The sequence below is a fragment of the Notamacropus eugenii genome, chromosome 1, assembly GCF_028372415.1.
Source record: "Notamacropus eugenii isolate mMacEug1 chromosome 1, mMacEug1.pri_v2, whole genome shotgun sequence".
NCBI classification, from domain to species: domain Eukaryota; kingdom Metazoa; phylum Chordata; class Mammalia; order Diprotodontia; family Macropodidae; genus Notamacropus; species Notamacropus eugenii.
In genome coordinates, this window is record NC_092872.1 from 214,157,381 (window position 1) to 214,170,014 (window position 12,634).

The following is a 12,634-nucleotide window of genomic DNA, read 5'->3' on the forward strand; positions in this document are numbered from 1 at the left end:
TTGGGCGGGAGAAAAAAGCAGGCCAGCCGAGCAAAGAGTGTGGCTTTAGGGCAGCCTGTGTTTACGTCTTTCCTTTATACTTAGACGTGCACATGTAGTCTCCACCCCGTGCAGTGTAAGCGCCTCGAGGACAGCCACCTTCACTTTGGCTTGGGGGAGCCCCAGCCTCCAGCTCACCGGGATGGAGTTTGGACCCTGCGTGGTAATGGGAGGAGCACAGACAAGGTCGGCAGCTCTCTCCTGACCGTGTCCCTCAGCCTGCCACCTAACAGTTGGTCAATAAACGTTTGCCGATTGATTGGTCGGGGAAAGTGAAAGTAGAGAGCACAGAATCCAGTGATTATTAGAAACATTCCCTCTGACTGTTATAGGATCACAGATTCAGAATGTGAAGGACCTGGTCCAAAGCTTCTATTTTACAGTTGAGGAACATGAGTCCCAAAGTAGTCCCAGAACAAGAAAAGGGGTCTGTTTCCTGAATAGTACGAATGGTGGGAGACAAGTCGAACTGGGGGAACAGAGAGCAAGAGTAGCTAGGGCTAGATTAAGGGGTTCAAGTGGAAGAATGTGCAGGGACCAGGACACTGGTTTGTAAACCAGAATCAGTCAGCCAATAATCCTTTATTAAAGGTTTACTATGTGCCAGCTCACTGCCAGGGGCTACCTATATGACCTTGGCAAGTTAGCTATTCCCTTTGGCCCTGGGTTTCATCATCTGTACAAAGGCTAAGTCGCTAAAGTTCTATGATGGTCCAAAGATGCTGCATGGACATGAGATAACGTATGGCCCTTCCACAGGTTTATGCGTACCTGGGCATAGCCCAGGTTTGCTTGCAGTGATTCACTTGAGGAAATAGTTACTCAATGTATTATGAATGTGTCCTCTCATGTTTTGCCCATGGAAAGGAATTATTTTGGTTCTCTGTGTTTAGGATGGCAGCTGGGAAACCTTGCTTAGGGCACTCCTAAAGGCTCAGTAGAGGTTTCCAAACACTGAGGTATGTTGTCATTCATTACTGGTACTTCTGGTTTGGGTGACTGATTGTCCTACTCTAATGACAAGTTGGCTATAAATCTTCCAGGGCATTATAGTTCCCCATTTCCCATAAAGATTTAGAAGCCATTTCACTAAATGGGCAATTCTGCTTTTTTTTTTTTTTGTTCTGGTTGCATTTATTAGAGGATTTCAAAGAGAATGGAAATTAGGGGAAATCTTAGGATTCTGGTAGCATGAAAACATAAGAATTTTCCCCCTCATTCTGTGATGATTCCAGGCTGTAAGGGAAATGTAGTTTTATGCTTCATTGACTTTGAACATTAAGGTCGATGGTATAGCTATTATCTCTGAAGGCTGCATCCTTATAGGTTGTTTTTGGCTTCCTGTCCCCGTGATCCTCATAGTGGGCTTGGTACCAGAAGAATATAGCCTTTTGAGGTATGGTTCTTTTAAAAACCTTTCAAAGTAAAGGCACTTGGGTTGAAATTCTCAGGTAAGTCAATCAAATCACTCAATCAAGTGATTGTTGATTAAACAAGCAAACGTTAATTAAGTGAGGAGGTGGGATAAGTGTTTCTTAAGCACCTACTAGGTGACAAGCACTTGTGCTAAGACTGTACAGATATTAGTGCAGTTATGTGCCTGTTATGATCAGGTACTATGCTAATCAATGGGGATTCAAAGTGATATGGTTCTTGTGCACAAGTATCTTATAATGGACTGTGAGCACAACATTTGTGTGTGCATACACATACCCAAAATAGACCCATGGTGATTTGGGAGCTGGTTGTTGTCCATTTTTGAAGAGGACCAAAATGACATCACCATGATAAAGTGAATTTTCAGTGTGTCTGACTGTGGCTGATCAGACCAATACAAGCTCGGAATGCTCTACCACAGGTTGGGTGCAGGTAGTTCATATGAATTTGAAGTGGATACTCCACATTTGCACATCCTATGTTTACTTTGTGCTGTCTCAATTCTGCTTTGCTCAAAGAGCACAGCACCCTTTCTGATGTGGGCACACCATGCTGAGAGGTCCTGTGCCAGTGTCTCCCATGTTGCACAGTCAAATCCAAAGTTCTTGAGAGTGTCCTTGTATTGCTTCTTCTGACCACCATGTGATCACCTGCCCCATGTGAGTTCTCCATAAAATAGTCTTTTTGGCAAGTGTACATTTTGCATTCGAACAACGTGGCCAGCCATTGGAATTGTGCTTTCTGAAGCATAGTTTGAATGCTTGGCAGTTCAGCTCAAGCTAGGACTTCAGTGTCTGGTACCTAATCCTACCAGGTGATCCTCAGAATCTTCCTAAGACAGTTCAAATGGAAGGGATTCAGTTTCCTGGCATGGCGCAGGTAGACTGTCCATGTTTCAAAGGTATACAACAATGAGGTCAAGACTTCCTGTAGAAGGTGGTGGTACTCCAGCTGAGGCTTAAAGAAAACTAGAGATTGGGAACCAGAGGTGAGAAGGGAGAGACCATTCTAGGGAAGGATCGCCTCTAGAACAAAGGTGTGTTAGATGGGCAATAGAATGTTATATATGAACAATAAGGAAGTCATTTTGGCTGGACCATATATGCACAGAGGCGAGTAATGTATCATAAGATAGGAAAGGTAGGTTGTGGTAAGTACATAAAAGGAAAGATTCCATCAGTAAAGTGGCTCTGGTCAAAAGGCTACTTTTGTCATTATTGTCTCATTATCTATCAGTTTCATTGCTCAGTTTTGAGCACTAAGCAAAGGTCACAGACCTATTGTAAACATAGGTAGGTTCTTGTTCACTCTCTTTGTAGTATGACTGGTCTTTTCAATATGGTGCCTTTTTTCTTTTTTTTATATAAATTTATTTATTATTTTTCAACATTCACTTCCATAAGTTTTAAATTTTATCTCCCTCCTAGCTTCCCAAGATGGCGTGCAATCCAATATAGGTTCTACATATACATGCTTATCAAACATATATTCACATTAGTCATGTTGTATAGAAGAATTAGAATGAATGAGAGGAATCATGAGAAAGAAAAAAAAAACAAAACAAAGCAAAAAGAGAGAAAATAGTATGCTTTAATCTGCATTCAGACTCCATATTTCTTTCTCTGGATATGGGTGGCATTTTCCATCATGAGGCTTTTGGAGTTGTTTTAGGTCTTTGCATTGCTGAGAAGAGCTGAGTTATCAAAGTCGATCATCTCACAATGAGGCTATTACTGTCCAAGCATGATACCTTTTAACCTTGTTAAGTTTGGTCTTAGTAATACATAATAGGATCAAAGAGTCATAGTTCTCGAACTGGAAGGGCCTTCTAATGGTTGTTCAGTCTTTTCAGTCCTGTCTGTCTCTTTGGGATTTTCTTGGCAAAGATACTGGAGTGATTTGCCATTTCCTTCTCCAGCTCATTTGAGAGATGAGGAAACTTAGGCAAACAAGGTTAAAGGACTTGCCCAGAGTGGCACAGCTAGTAAGTGTCTGAGACTGGATTTGAAATCAGGACTTCCTGGCTCCGGGTCTGGCGCTCTATCCACTAAGACACCTAGCTGCACAGAAGGGCCCTCAGAGGCCATCTTGTCCAATACCCTAACTATAATAACTTATGTCTGTATACTGTATTATACTATATTAAACTCTTCACAACTCTCTGACTAATGCATAGTGCAAATATTTTCTCTATTTTGCAGATAAAGAAACTAAGATTCAGATGAATAGACTTGCCCAGGGGCACAGAGTGACACAGATTGAATGAATTCTGAAGGGGGGAGAAAGGGCATGGACACAGAGGTGGGGAACCTTCTCCTACTCTAATGACAAGTTTGCTGCAAATTTCCCAGTGCATTATAATGCCTCGAAGCCATTTGTGACCCTCTAGATCTTCAAGTGCTGCCCTTTGACTGAATCCAAAACTCACAGAACAAATCCTTTTGTTTGGACTCAGTTAAAGGGCCACACTTGAGGATCTATAGGGCCATATGTGGCCTCAAGGCCGAAGGTTCCCCACCCCTGGTAGAAAGATCACAGTTGGCTCACTTCTCTTCTGCCTCCACTTATTGATCTCATTAGCTCTCATAGTTTCAATGATCATCTCTATCCAGATGACTCTCATATCTATTTGTCCAGCTCTGAACACTGTCCCAACCTCCAGACTTCCATCTCCAGCTACCTTTTTGAGATCTTGAACTGGATTTCCATAGACAATTGAAACTCAATACATCTCAGACTGAATTCATTCTATTTCCCTACACCACTGTCTCTTCCTAACTTCCATTATACTGTTGAGGATGTCCCTAATGCTCCCAGTCACCTAGGCGAACAAACTGTCATCCTCAATTTCTCTCTCTTATCCACCATATTGTATCAGTGGTTAATTCCTATCATTTCCACCTTCATATATCTTTAGTTTATTCCCCCTTCATTCCTCTGACACTACAACCACATTAGTGCAGATCCTCATCACTTCATGCCTGGACTATTGCAATAGCCTGTTGGTTGTTGCTGTTGTCTCCTGCTCCAGTTTCTCCCCAGTCCAGTCCATCCTTCACTTCACCTGTCAGATTGATGCTGCTAGCACAAGCTGACCATATCACCTCACCCTCCCCTCCCATCAATAAACTCCACTGGGTCCCTATTACCTCCATGGTGAAATCTGAAATCCTCACCTTTTAAAGCTCTTTATGCTCTAGCACCTTCCTACCTTTCCAGTCTTATACTTTGCTGTTCTCCACATACTCTATGATACAGTGACAATGGCCTCCTCCTACGCAACACTTCGACTCTCTCTGTATTTCTATCTCTCTCTGTAAATAGCATTTTATTTTTTCCAATTACATGTAAAAACAATTTATAACATTTTTTAAAAATTTTGAGTGCTAAATATTTTCCTTCCCTCACCTCTCCCCTAGCTAAGACAGTAAGCAGTTTGATTAGGTTATATATGTGCAATCATGTAGAATATTTTTCCGTATTAGTAATGTTGGAAAACAAGAAACAAACTAAAAAAAAAATAACACAAAAGAATAAAGTGAAAATAGTATGCTTTCATCTGCACTCAGATTCCATCTGAATGTGAATAGCATTTGAATCCTTTGGGATTATCTTAGATCATTGTAATGTTGAGTTTGGTTAAGTCATTCATAGATGATCATTGTACAATGTTGCCGTTACTCCTGGTTCTGCTCACTCAGCATCAGTTCATATAAGTCTTTCCATGTTTTTCTAAAGTCCACCTGTTCATCATTTCCTATAGCACAATAGTATTCCATTACATTCATATACCACAACTTGCTCAGCCATTCCCTAAATGATGGCCATCTCCTCAATTTCCAATTCTTTGCCACCAGAAAAGTTCTGTAAATATTTTTGTGCATGTGGGTCCTTTTCCCGTTTTTATGATCTCTTTGGGATACAGACCTAGAAGTGTATTGCTGGGTCAAAGGATATGCACATTTTTATACCTCCTTGGGCATAGTTCCAAATTGCTCTCCAGAATGGTGGGATCACTCCACCAATAATGCATTAGTGTTCCAATTTTCCCACATCTCCAACATCTTTTTCTTGTTTCGCCACGTTAGCCAATCTGGTAGGTGTGATGTGGTACCTCAGTGTTGTTTTGATTTGCATCTCTAATCAATAGTGATTTAGAGCATTTTTTCATATGACCATAGATAGCTTTAATTTCTTCCTCTGAAAACTGCCTGTTCATATCCTTTGACCATTTATCAATTGGGGAATGACTTGTATTCTTGTAAATTTGACTCAGTTATCTATATATTCTAGAAATGAGACCTTAATCAGATACACTGACTATAAAAATTGTTTTCCAACTTTCTGTTTTCCTCCTAATTGTGGTTTGCATTGGGTTTGTTTGTGCAAAAACTTTTCAATTTAATGTAACCAAAATCATTGATTTTACATTTTATAATGCTCTATATCTCTTATTTAGTCATAAATTATTCCCTTCTCCATGGATTTGACAGGTAAATTATTCCTTGTTCTAATTTGCTTATAGTATCAGCCTTTATATCTAAATCATGTACCCATTTTGACTTTATATTGGTATAGGATATAAGATGTTGGTCTATGTCTAATTTCTGCCATCCTATTTCCAGTTTTCCTAGTAGTTTTTATCCCAGAAACTGAAGTCTAGAGCAGTCAAATAGTAGATTACTATAGTCATTGACTACTGTGTCTTTCTTACCTAACCTATTCCACTGATCTATCACTCTGTTTCTTAGCCAGTACCATGTTTTGATGATTGCTGCTTCATAATACAATTTAAGATCTGGTACAGGTAGGCCACTTTCCCTTGCATTTCTTTTCATTAATTCCCTCGATATTCTGGAACTTTTGTTCTTCCAGATGAATTTTGATATTGTTTTTTCTAGTTCTATAAAATAATTTTTGGTAGTTTGATTGGTATGACACTGAATAAGTAATGTATGTTGGTAGAATTGTCATTTTTATTATTTTAGTTCAGCCTATCCATGAGCAACTGATATTTTTCCAGTTATTTAAATCTGACTTTATTTGTGTGAAAAGTATAAAACATATCTTTTTAAAAAATTGAATTGCTACCTTTTGTTTTTACACCAGTTGTTTACTCCTTAAATATCCTTCTCCCTTCTCCCCCTTTGCACATTTGATCCTCCCTTATGACAAAGAAAAACTAATGTCCCTATTTTATCCACTGCCCCACCTAGGGAGAAGTCTGGAAGTGGGATGAGTAGAAGGGGAGAGATCATGAGTTCTGTTTTGCACATGTTGATTAGGAAATGCCTATGGGACATCCAGTTGAAATATCGAAGAAGTGGTGGGTGATGTGGGTCTAGAGCTCAGGAAAGAGCCTAGGGCTTAGTATACAGATCTGGAAGTCACCTCTATGGAGATAATTATGAAACCCATGAGAGCTGATGAGGTCACATCATTCCCTCTCATGCCCTCCATGTTCCAGCCGAACTGGCCTGTTTGCAGTTCTCCATATACAACACTGCATCTCCTGTCTTTGCACAGTGCTCTCCTTCTCGCTTCTGACTACTAGAATTCCCAAATCCCATTCAGTGCTCAGCTCAGGTGCCACTTTCTACATGAAGCATTTCCTATTTCTTCTCAACTCCTCCACTGCAGCTGCTAGTGTTCCCACCAAAATTATGTTGTGTTTATCTTGCACAAATTTTGTGTTTATTATATGTATGTATGTATGTTGTTTCCCCTGATAAAATTTAAGTTCTCCAAGGACAAAAGACTTTTTGTTTCTGTATTTCCAACACCCTAGCACACAGTAGGTATTTAATAAATACTTACTAATAAAAGTAATGGACACTGTAATTGGGTTGTGGATATTGATTGAAACACAACTCTTCTAATTCTTTCCACCATAAGCTGTGATCTCTCCCTCTCTTTTTTTTCTCTCCCTCTCTTTCTGTCCCTCTCTATTCCCCTCCTTTCTTTCTCTTTCTCTCTCTTTGTCTCTCTCCCCCCCTCCCTCTCTTTTTCCCTTTCTCTGTCTGTCTTTCTCTCCTTTTTTCTCTTTTTCTACCTCCCTCTCTCTTTTTCTCTCTGTCTCTCTCTTTCTCTCCCCCTCCCTCTCTTTTCCCCTCTCTCTGTCCTCTCTCTCTCTCTCTCTCTCCCAACACATAGTGTCACATCAACATTTACTTCACCCTCTGAGAACAAAGGACTAGCAACCAACATCAACAACAATTAGGAGAATCTCATGTAAAATGCCTGAGGATTGGCTGGAAATCTAGGTTATAGTGAAATGAAGCTGGACTAGGTCCGTGGATATAAACACCTTAAGGGAAGGCACCATCTCACTTTTGTTTCTGTGTCCACAGGTACAGTGCCTATTCTTAGAAAACAAATAAATATGTATTGATTGACTGATTATCTCTAAGGCTCTCCCTAGTGCTAACATTTTAAGATTTTGTGTGGCCATTTCCTTCCCCAACCCTTCCTCCCTGTGGTCATTAGGACCTATTTCTTGTGTCCTAGGCTCTATAAACGAGGGCTCAAATACAGCCTCCAAACCTGTTATTTCTAGCACTGGCATAAAGTTTGACTAATATTGATTGGGATAGCCAGGAACTAAAAGTAGGGCCAAAGAAAGTGCTAGAAGGGTTATAGGGACTGTTCTCATTAGGCCTTGGGAGGAGCATCATGCTGTAGTGGGAAGACAATTTTGGGAGTCCAAGGACCTGGATTTGAATGTTAGCTCTGCTACTTACTACATGTGTGGTCTTTATTGATTCTCTACAACTAAAACCCTCAACTTAACCTTGAAAACCCTTCATAATCAGGATCCCACCTACCTTCCTTTCCAGTCCTGTACTTCTCCTTTTTGTATAGTCTCTGTTCCAGGCAAACTGGCCTGCTGGCCAGTCCCCATTGGTGACATTATTCTATCACTTGCCTCCATGACTTTGCAAAGTGGTTCCCCATGTCTGGAATGCATTCCTCACCCCTGCCTCCCAGAACTGCTATGTGCCCTCTTCTATATGTCTTTTCCTGATTTTCTCTCTCTCTCTCTCTCTCTCTCTCTCTCTCTCTCTCTCTCTCTCTCTCTCTCTCTCTCTCAATTATTTTATATAATTATGGCATATGATTGTAATGGAATGTTATCATGCCATAAGGAATGATAAAAGGGACACTTTAGGAAAAACTTGGGAAGACTCATATGAACTAATACAGTATGACATTTCATGTAAAAGCACAACAATTTATATAAAAACAGTATTGTCAAGACAAACAAATTTGAAAAACTTAAGAACTCTGATCAATGTAATGACCAGCCATGATCCCAGGGGACCAATGACGATGCATGATACCTACTTCCTGACAGAGAGGTGATGAATTCAAGGTGCAAAATGAGAGATTTGTTTTTGGACATAGCCAAGGTGGGGAATTTGTTTTACTTATTTTATGTTGTTCTTGTTGAGTCATTTCAGTCATGTCCAACTCTTTGTGACTATATATGGAGTTTTCTTGGCAAAGATGCTAGAGTGGTTTGCCATTTCCTTCTCTAGCTCATTTTACAGGTGAGGAAACTGAGGCAAACAAGGTTAAGTGAGTAACTCACCCAAGGTCACACAGCTAGTAAGTGTCTGAGGTCAGATTTGAACTCAGGAAGATGAGTCTTCCTGACTCCAGGCCCAGGGCTCTGTCCTCTGCTTGACTAAACATATTTGTTTGAAGGGCTTTGTTTTTCTTTCCTTTTCTTAAGGAGAGAGAGAAAATACATTCTTATTAATTGAAAAAAAGTGGAAAATAATTATTTATTTACAAGTATTTTTACTTACTTGTGTATATATTATGTTTCCCCTAGAAGACCTTGAGGTCAAGTTCATTGAGGTCAGAGGGTCCTTTCTTTCTGTCTTTCTACCTCTGGTGCCTTCCATCTAGAAGGCACTTAAGAAAGGTTGAATTGAATTGAATCATTTTACCTCTCTCAAGTACTTTCCCCCATGTTTGATGGACTGAGTGGGGAGGAAATGGGCAGTACTTGGCCTAGATGATCCCATATATGTGTTCTGCCTCAAGAGCTGATGATTCATTTTGCCTTTGGTATGTCTGTCAGCACAGTCTATTATCAATTATAAGGAGGCTCCCTAGAGACTGAGGTCACCTCTCCCAGGCAACTTTATATCTGCTCCTTTCTGCCTTGCATTTGTGTAGAATTACAGAAATGCATTCGTACCTGTTGGGCCTCCTCTATCCTAACAGGCACCCAGTGGCATTTGCCCAAATTGTTGGCATTTGTCTTTTGGTCATGTCCAACTCTTTGTGACCCAGTGGACATAGCACCATAGCACAAAAAGATGTCATGTCTTTTTAGCAGTTTAGTACTGTTCTTGGGGTTTTCTTGACAAATACATTGTAGTAGTTTGCCATTTCCTTCTCCAGTTTTATTTAGGCAGAGATTAAGTTATATGTCCAAGGTCACACAGCTGGTGTCTGAGGTCTGATATTAACTAAGGCCCAATGCCACCTTGCTGCCACAATTTTTTTCTTTATTTTTCCCCCTTTTAATTTATTTACTTATTTTTAGTTTTCAACAGTCACTTCTATAAAATTTTCAGTTCTAAATTTTCCCCTCACCTCCAAAAAAGAAAGAAAATAGTATGCTTTGATCATTTTGTCTTCACAACAATACTTTGAGGAACTAAGTCAGGTTTCACCATCCCCATTTTACAGATAAGAAAATCTCTATTAATTCTTCCTTTCTTTGATCACTCAACCTGAGGAATATCCATTAAGTTGCCAGGATCTACCTGTTCGAGTGATCCCATTCCATCCCATCTCCCCTATGAGAATCCACCCTCTATCATCCCCCGTCTTTCTCTCATTTTCAACCTTTCCCCGTCTACTGGCCCCTTCTCTATTGCTTTCAAACATGCCTGTGTCTCCCTCATCCTCAAAAGATTCTCACTTGGTCCTTGGGTCCTAGCTAACTGTTGTCCTTCACTAGTAGCTTAAGTCCCACAAAAGGCCATCTATAATAGAGGCCTCCACTTTTTCTCCTCTCACTTTCTTCTTAACTCCTCCCATTCTGACTTCTGACCATATTCCACCAAAAGAATCCCTTCTGAAGTTAGTGGTGATCACTCAGTTGCCTAATCTAATAGCTTTTTCTCAGTCCTCATTCTCCTTGACCTCTCTGCCACCTTGGACACTACTGATGACTCTCCTTCTTAGTACTTTCTCTATAGCCTTTTGGGACATAAGTGTCTTCTGGTTCTCCTCCTACTTCTCTGACTGATCCTTCTCTGTCTGCTTTACTGGATCCTCTTCCAGATCACTCCCTCTAACCATAGGTGCCCGCCGGTGACCTCGTCAGCTGTCATGGATTTAATGACTATCTCTGTGCTGATGATTCTTACATTGACCCATCCTGCCCCAAACTCTCCAGTCTCATCTCTCAGACTTTCAGACGTCTCACACTGGATATCCAGTTTGTAAATATTGTATGTATTTATACATTTTTATTTATTATCTACATTTACATTTATTTTATTATTTATATGTTAAAATACCCAGATATTTTAAACTCAATATGTCCAAAATAAAACTTGTTCTTTGTCCCCCTAAACCCTCCCCCCTCAGCTTACAACCTCACAACCTGGGAGTCATCCTGGATCTCTCTCTCTCTCTCTCTCTGTCTCTCTCTTTCTCTCTCTCTCTCTCTCTCTGTCTCTCTCTCTCTCTGTCTCTCTCACCCTCCCCTCCATCCAATCTGTTACTAATCTGTCAATGTCACCTGTGCAGCACCTCTTAACTCCACCTGCACTCCTCAGACACTACCACAATTATAATGCAGGCCCTCATCACCTCACACCTGGATGATTGCAACCTGCCTCCAATTCTCCCCACTTCAGTCCATCCTCCATTCAGTCACTAAAGTGATTTTCCTAAAGAACATGTTATCTCCCTACTTAATAAACTCCAGTACCCCCCATTGCCTCCAGCATCAAATACAAAATGCTCTGTTTAGCATTCAAAATCTTTCATACCTACCCCCTCCTCCCTTTCCAGACTTCTTATACCTTACTCTTTGACACTGTGCTCTTTAATCCAGTGACTATCTCTCTGGTCTCTCAGCTGTACCATGAACAAAACTCTCCATCTGGAAGGCTTTGGGCATTTTCTCTGGCTGTCCTCCATGCCTGGAAAGCTTTCCCTTTTCCACCCCAATTTCTGACCTCTCAGGCTTCCTTTAAGTACCAACTTAAATCCCACCTTTTACAGGAATCCTTCTCCAACTCCTCTTAATCCCAGCGCCTTCTCTTTGTTAATTATTCACTATTTATCCTATATATAGCTTGTTTTTGTGCATCTCTGTTTGCACAAATATCTCCCCCATTAAACTGTAAGGGCAGGGAATGTCTTTTGCCTCATTTTGTATCTCCAGCACTTAGCACAGTGCCTAGCACATTTTTTTTTTATTAAGTCCTTTCACTCTTTATTGACTCTTTGTGACCCCATCTGGGGTTTTCTTGGCAAAGATATTGAAGTGATTCACCGTTTCCTTTTCCACCTCCTTTTGTACTAGTGATGAACAGGCAAACAACGTTAAGTGACTTGAACAGGATCACACAGCTGGTAACTGTCTAAGGTCAGATTTGAAATCAGGAAGATGAGTCTTCCTGATTCCAGACCCAGTATTCTTTACACTGTGCCACCTACTCGCTCCTGTCTGGCACATAGTAGATTCTTAATAAGTGTTGATCAATCAGTTGACATTGGTCTGGAGGCTTGTTTTTCAAATCCAGTGCTGATTACAGGATTGATGGTTCAATAAAATGTGGAGCACTATACAGTAAATATGACCTATTATTTCCACTGGTCTACTTGTAAAAAGAATTACTTAGATGAAAATTACTTTCATTTGTTTGGGCCTGGAACCCATTGAATCTGAGTCTCAAAACTGTAGAGGCTTTAGATGTGGGAGGCCAGTACTGAATAACAACAGTAAGTCAACTCCATCATCTCTTATCAGAAGATAACATTGCAGTTGGATGGATGTAACAGCACGGACCCCAACATACACAGGAGGGCCTGCTGTATAGGTTCTTAGATTTGCTATTCTAAAAGGAGAGCAATTTTTGAGGGGTCAATAATCTACTTTAATCAAGTACGTATATGTCAT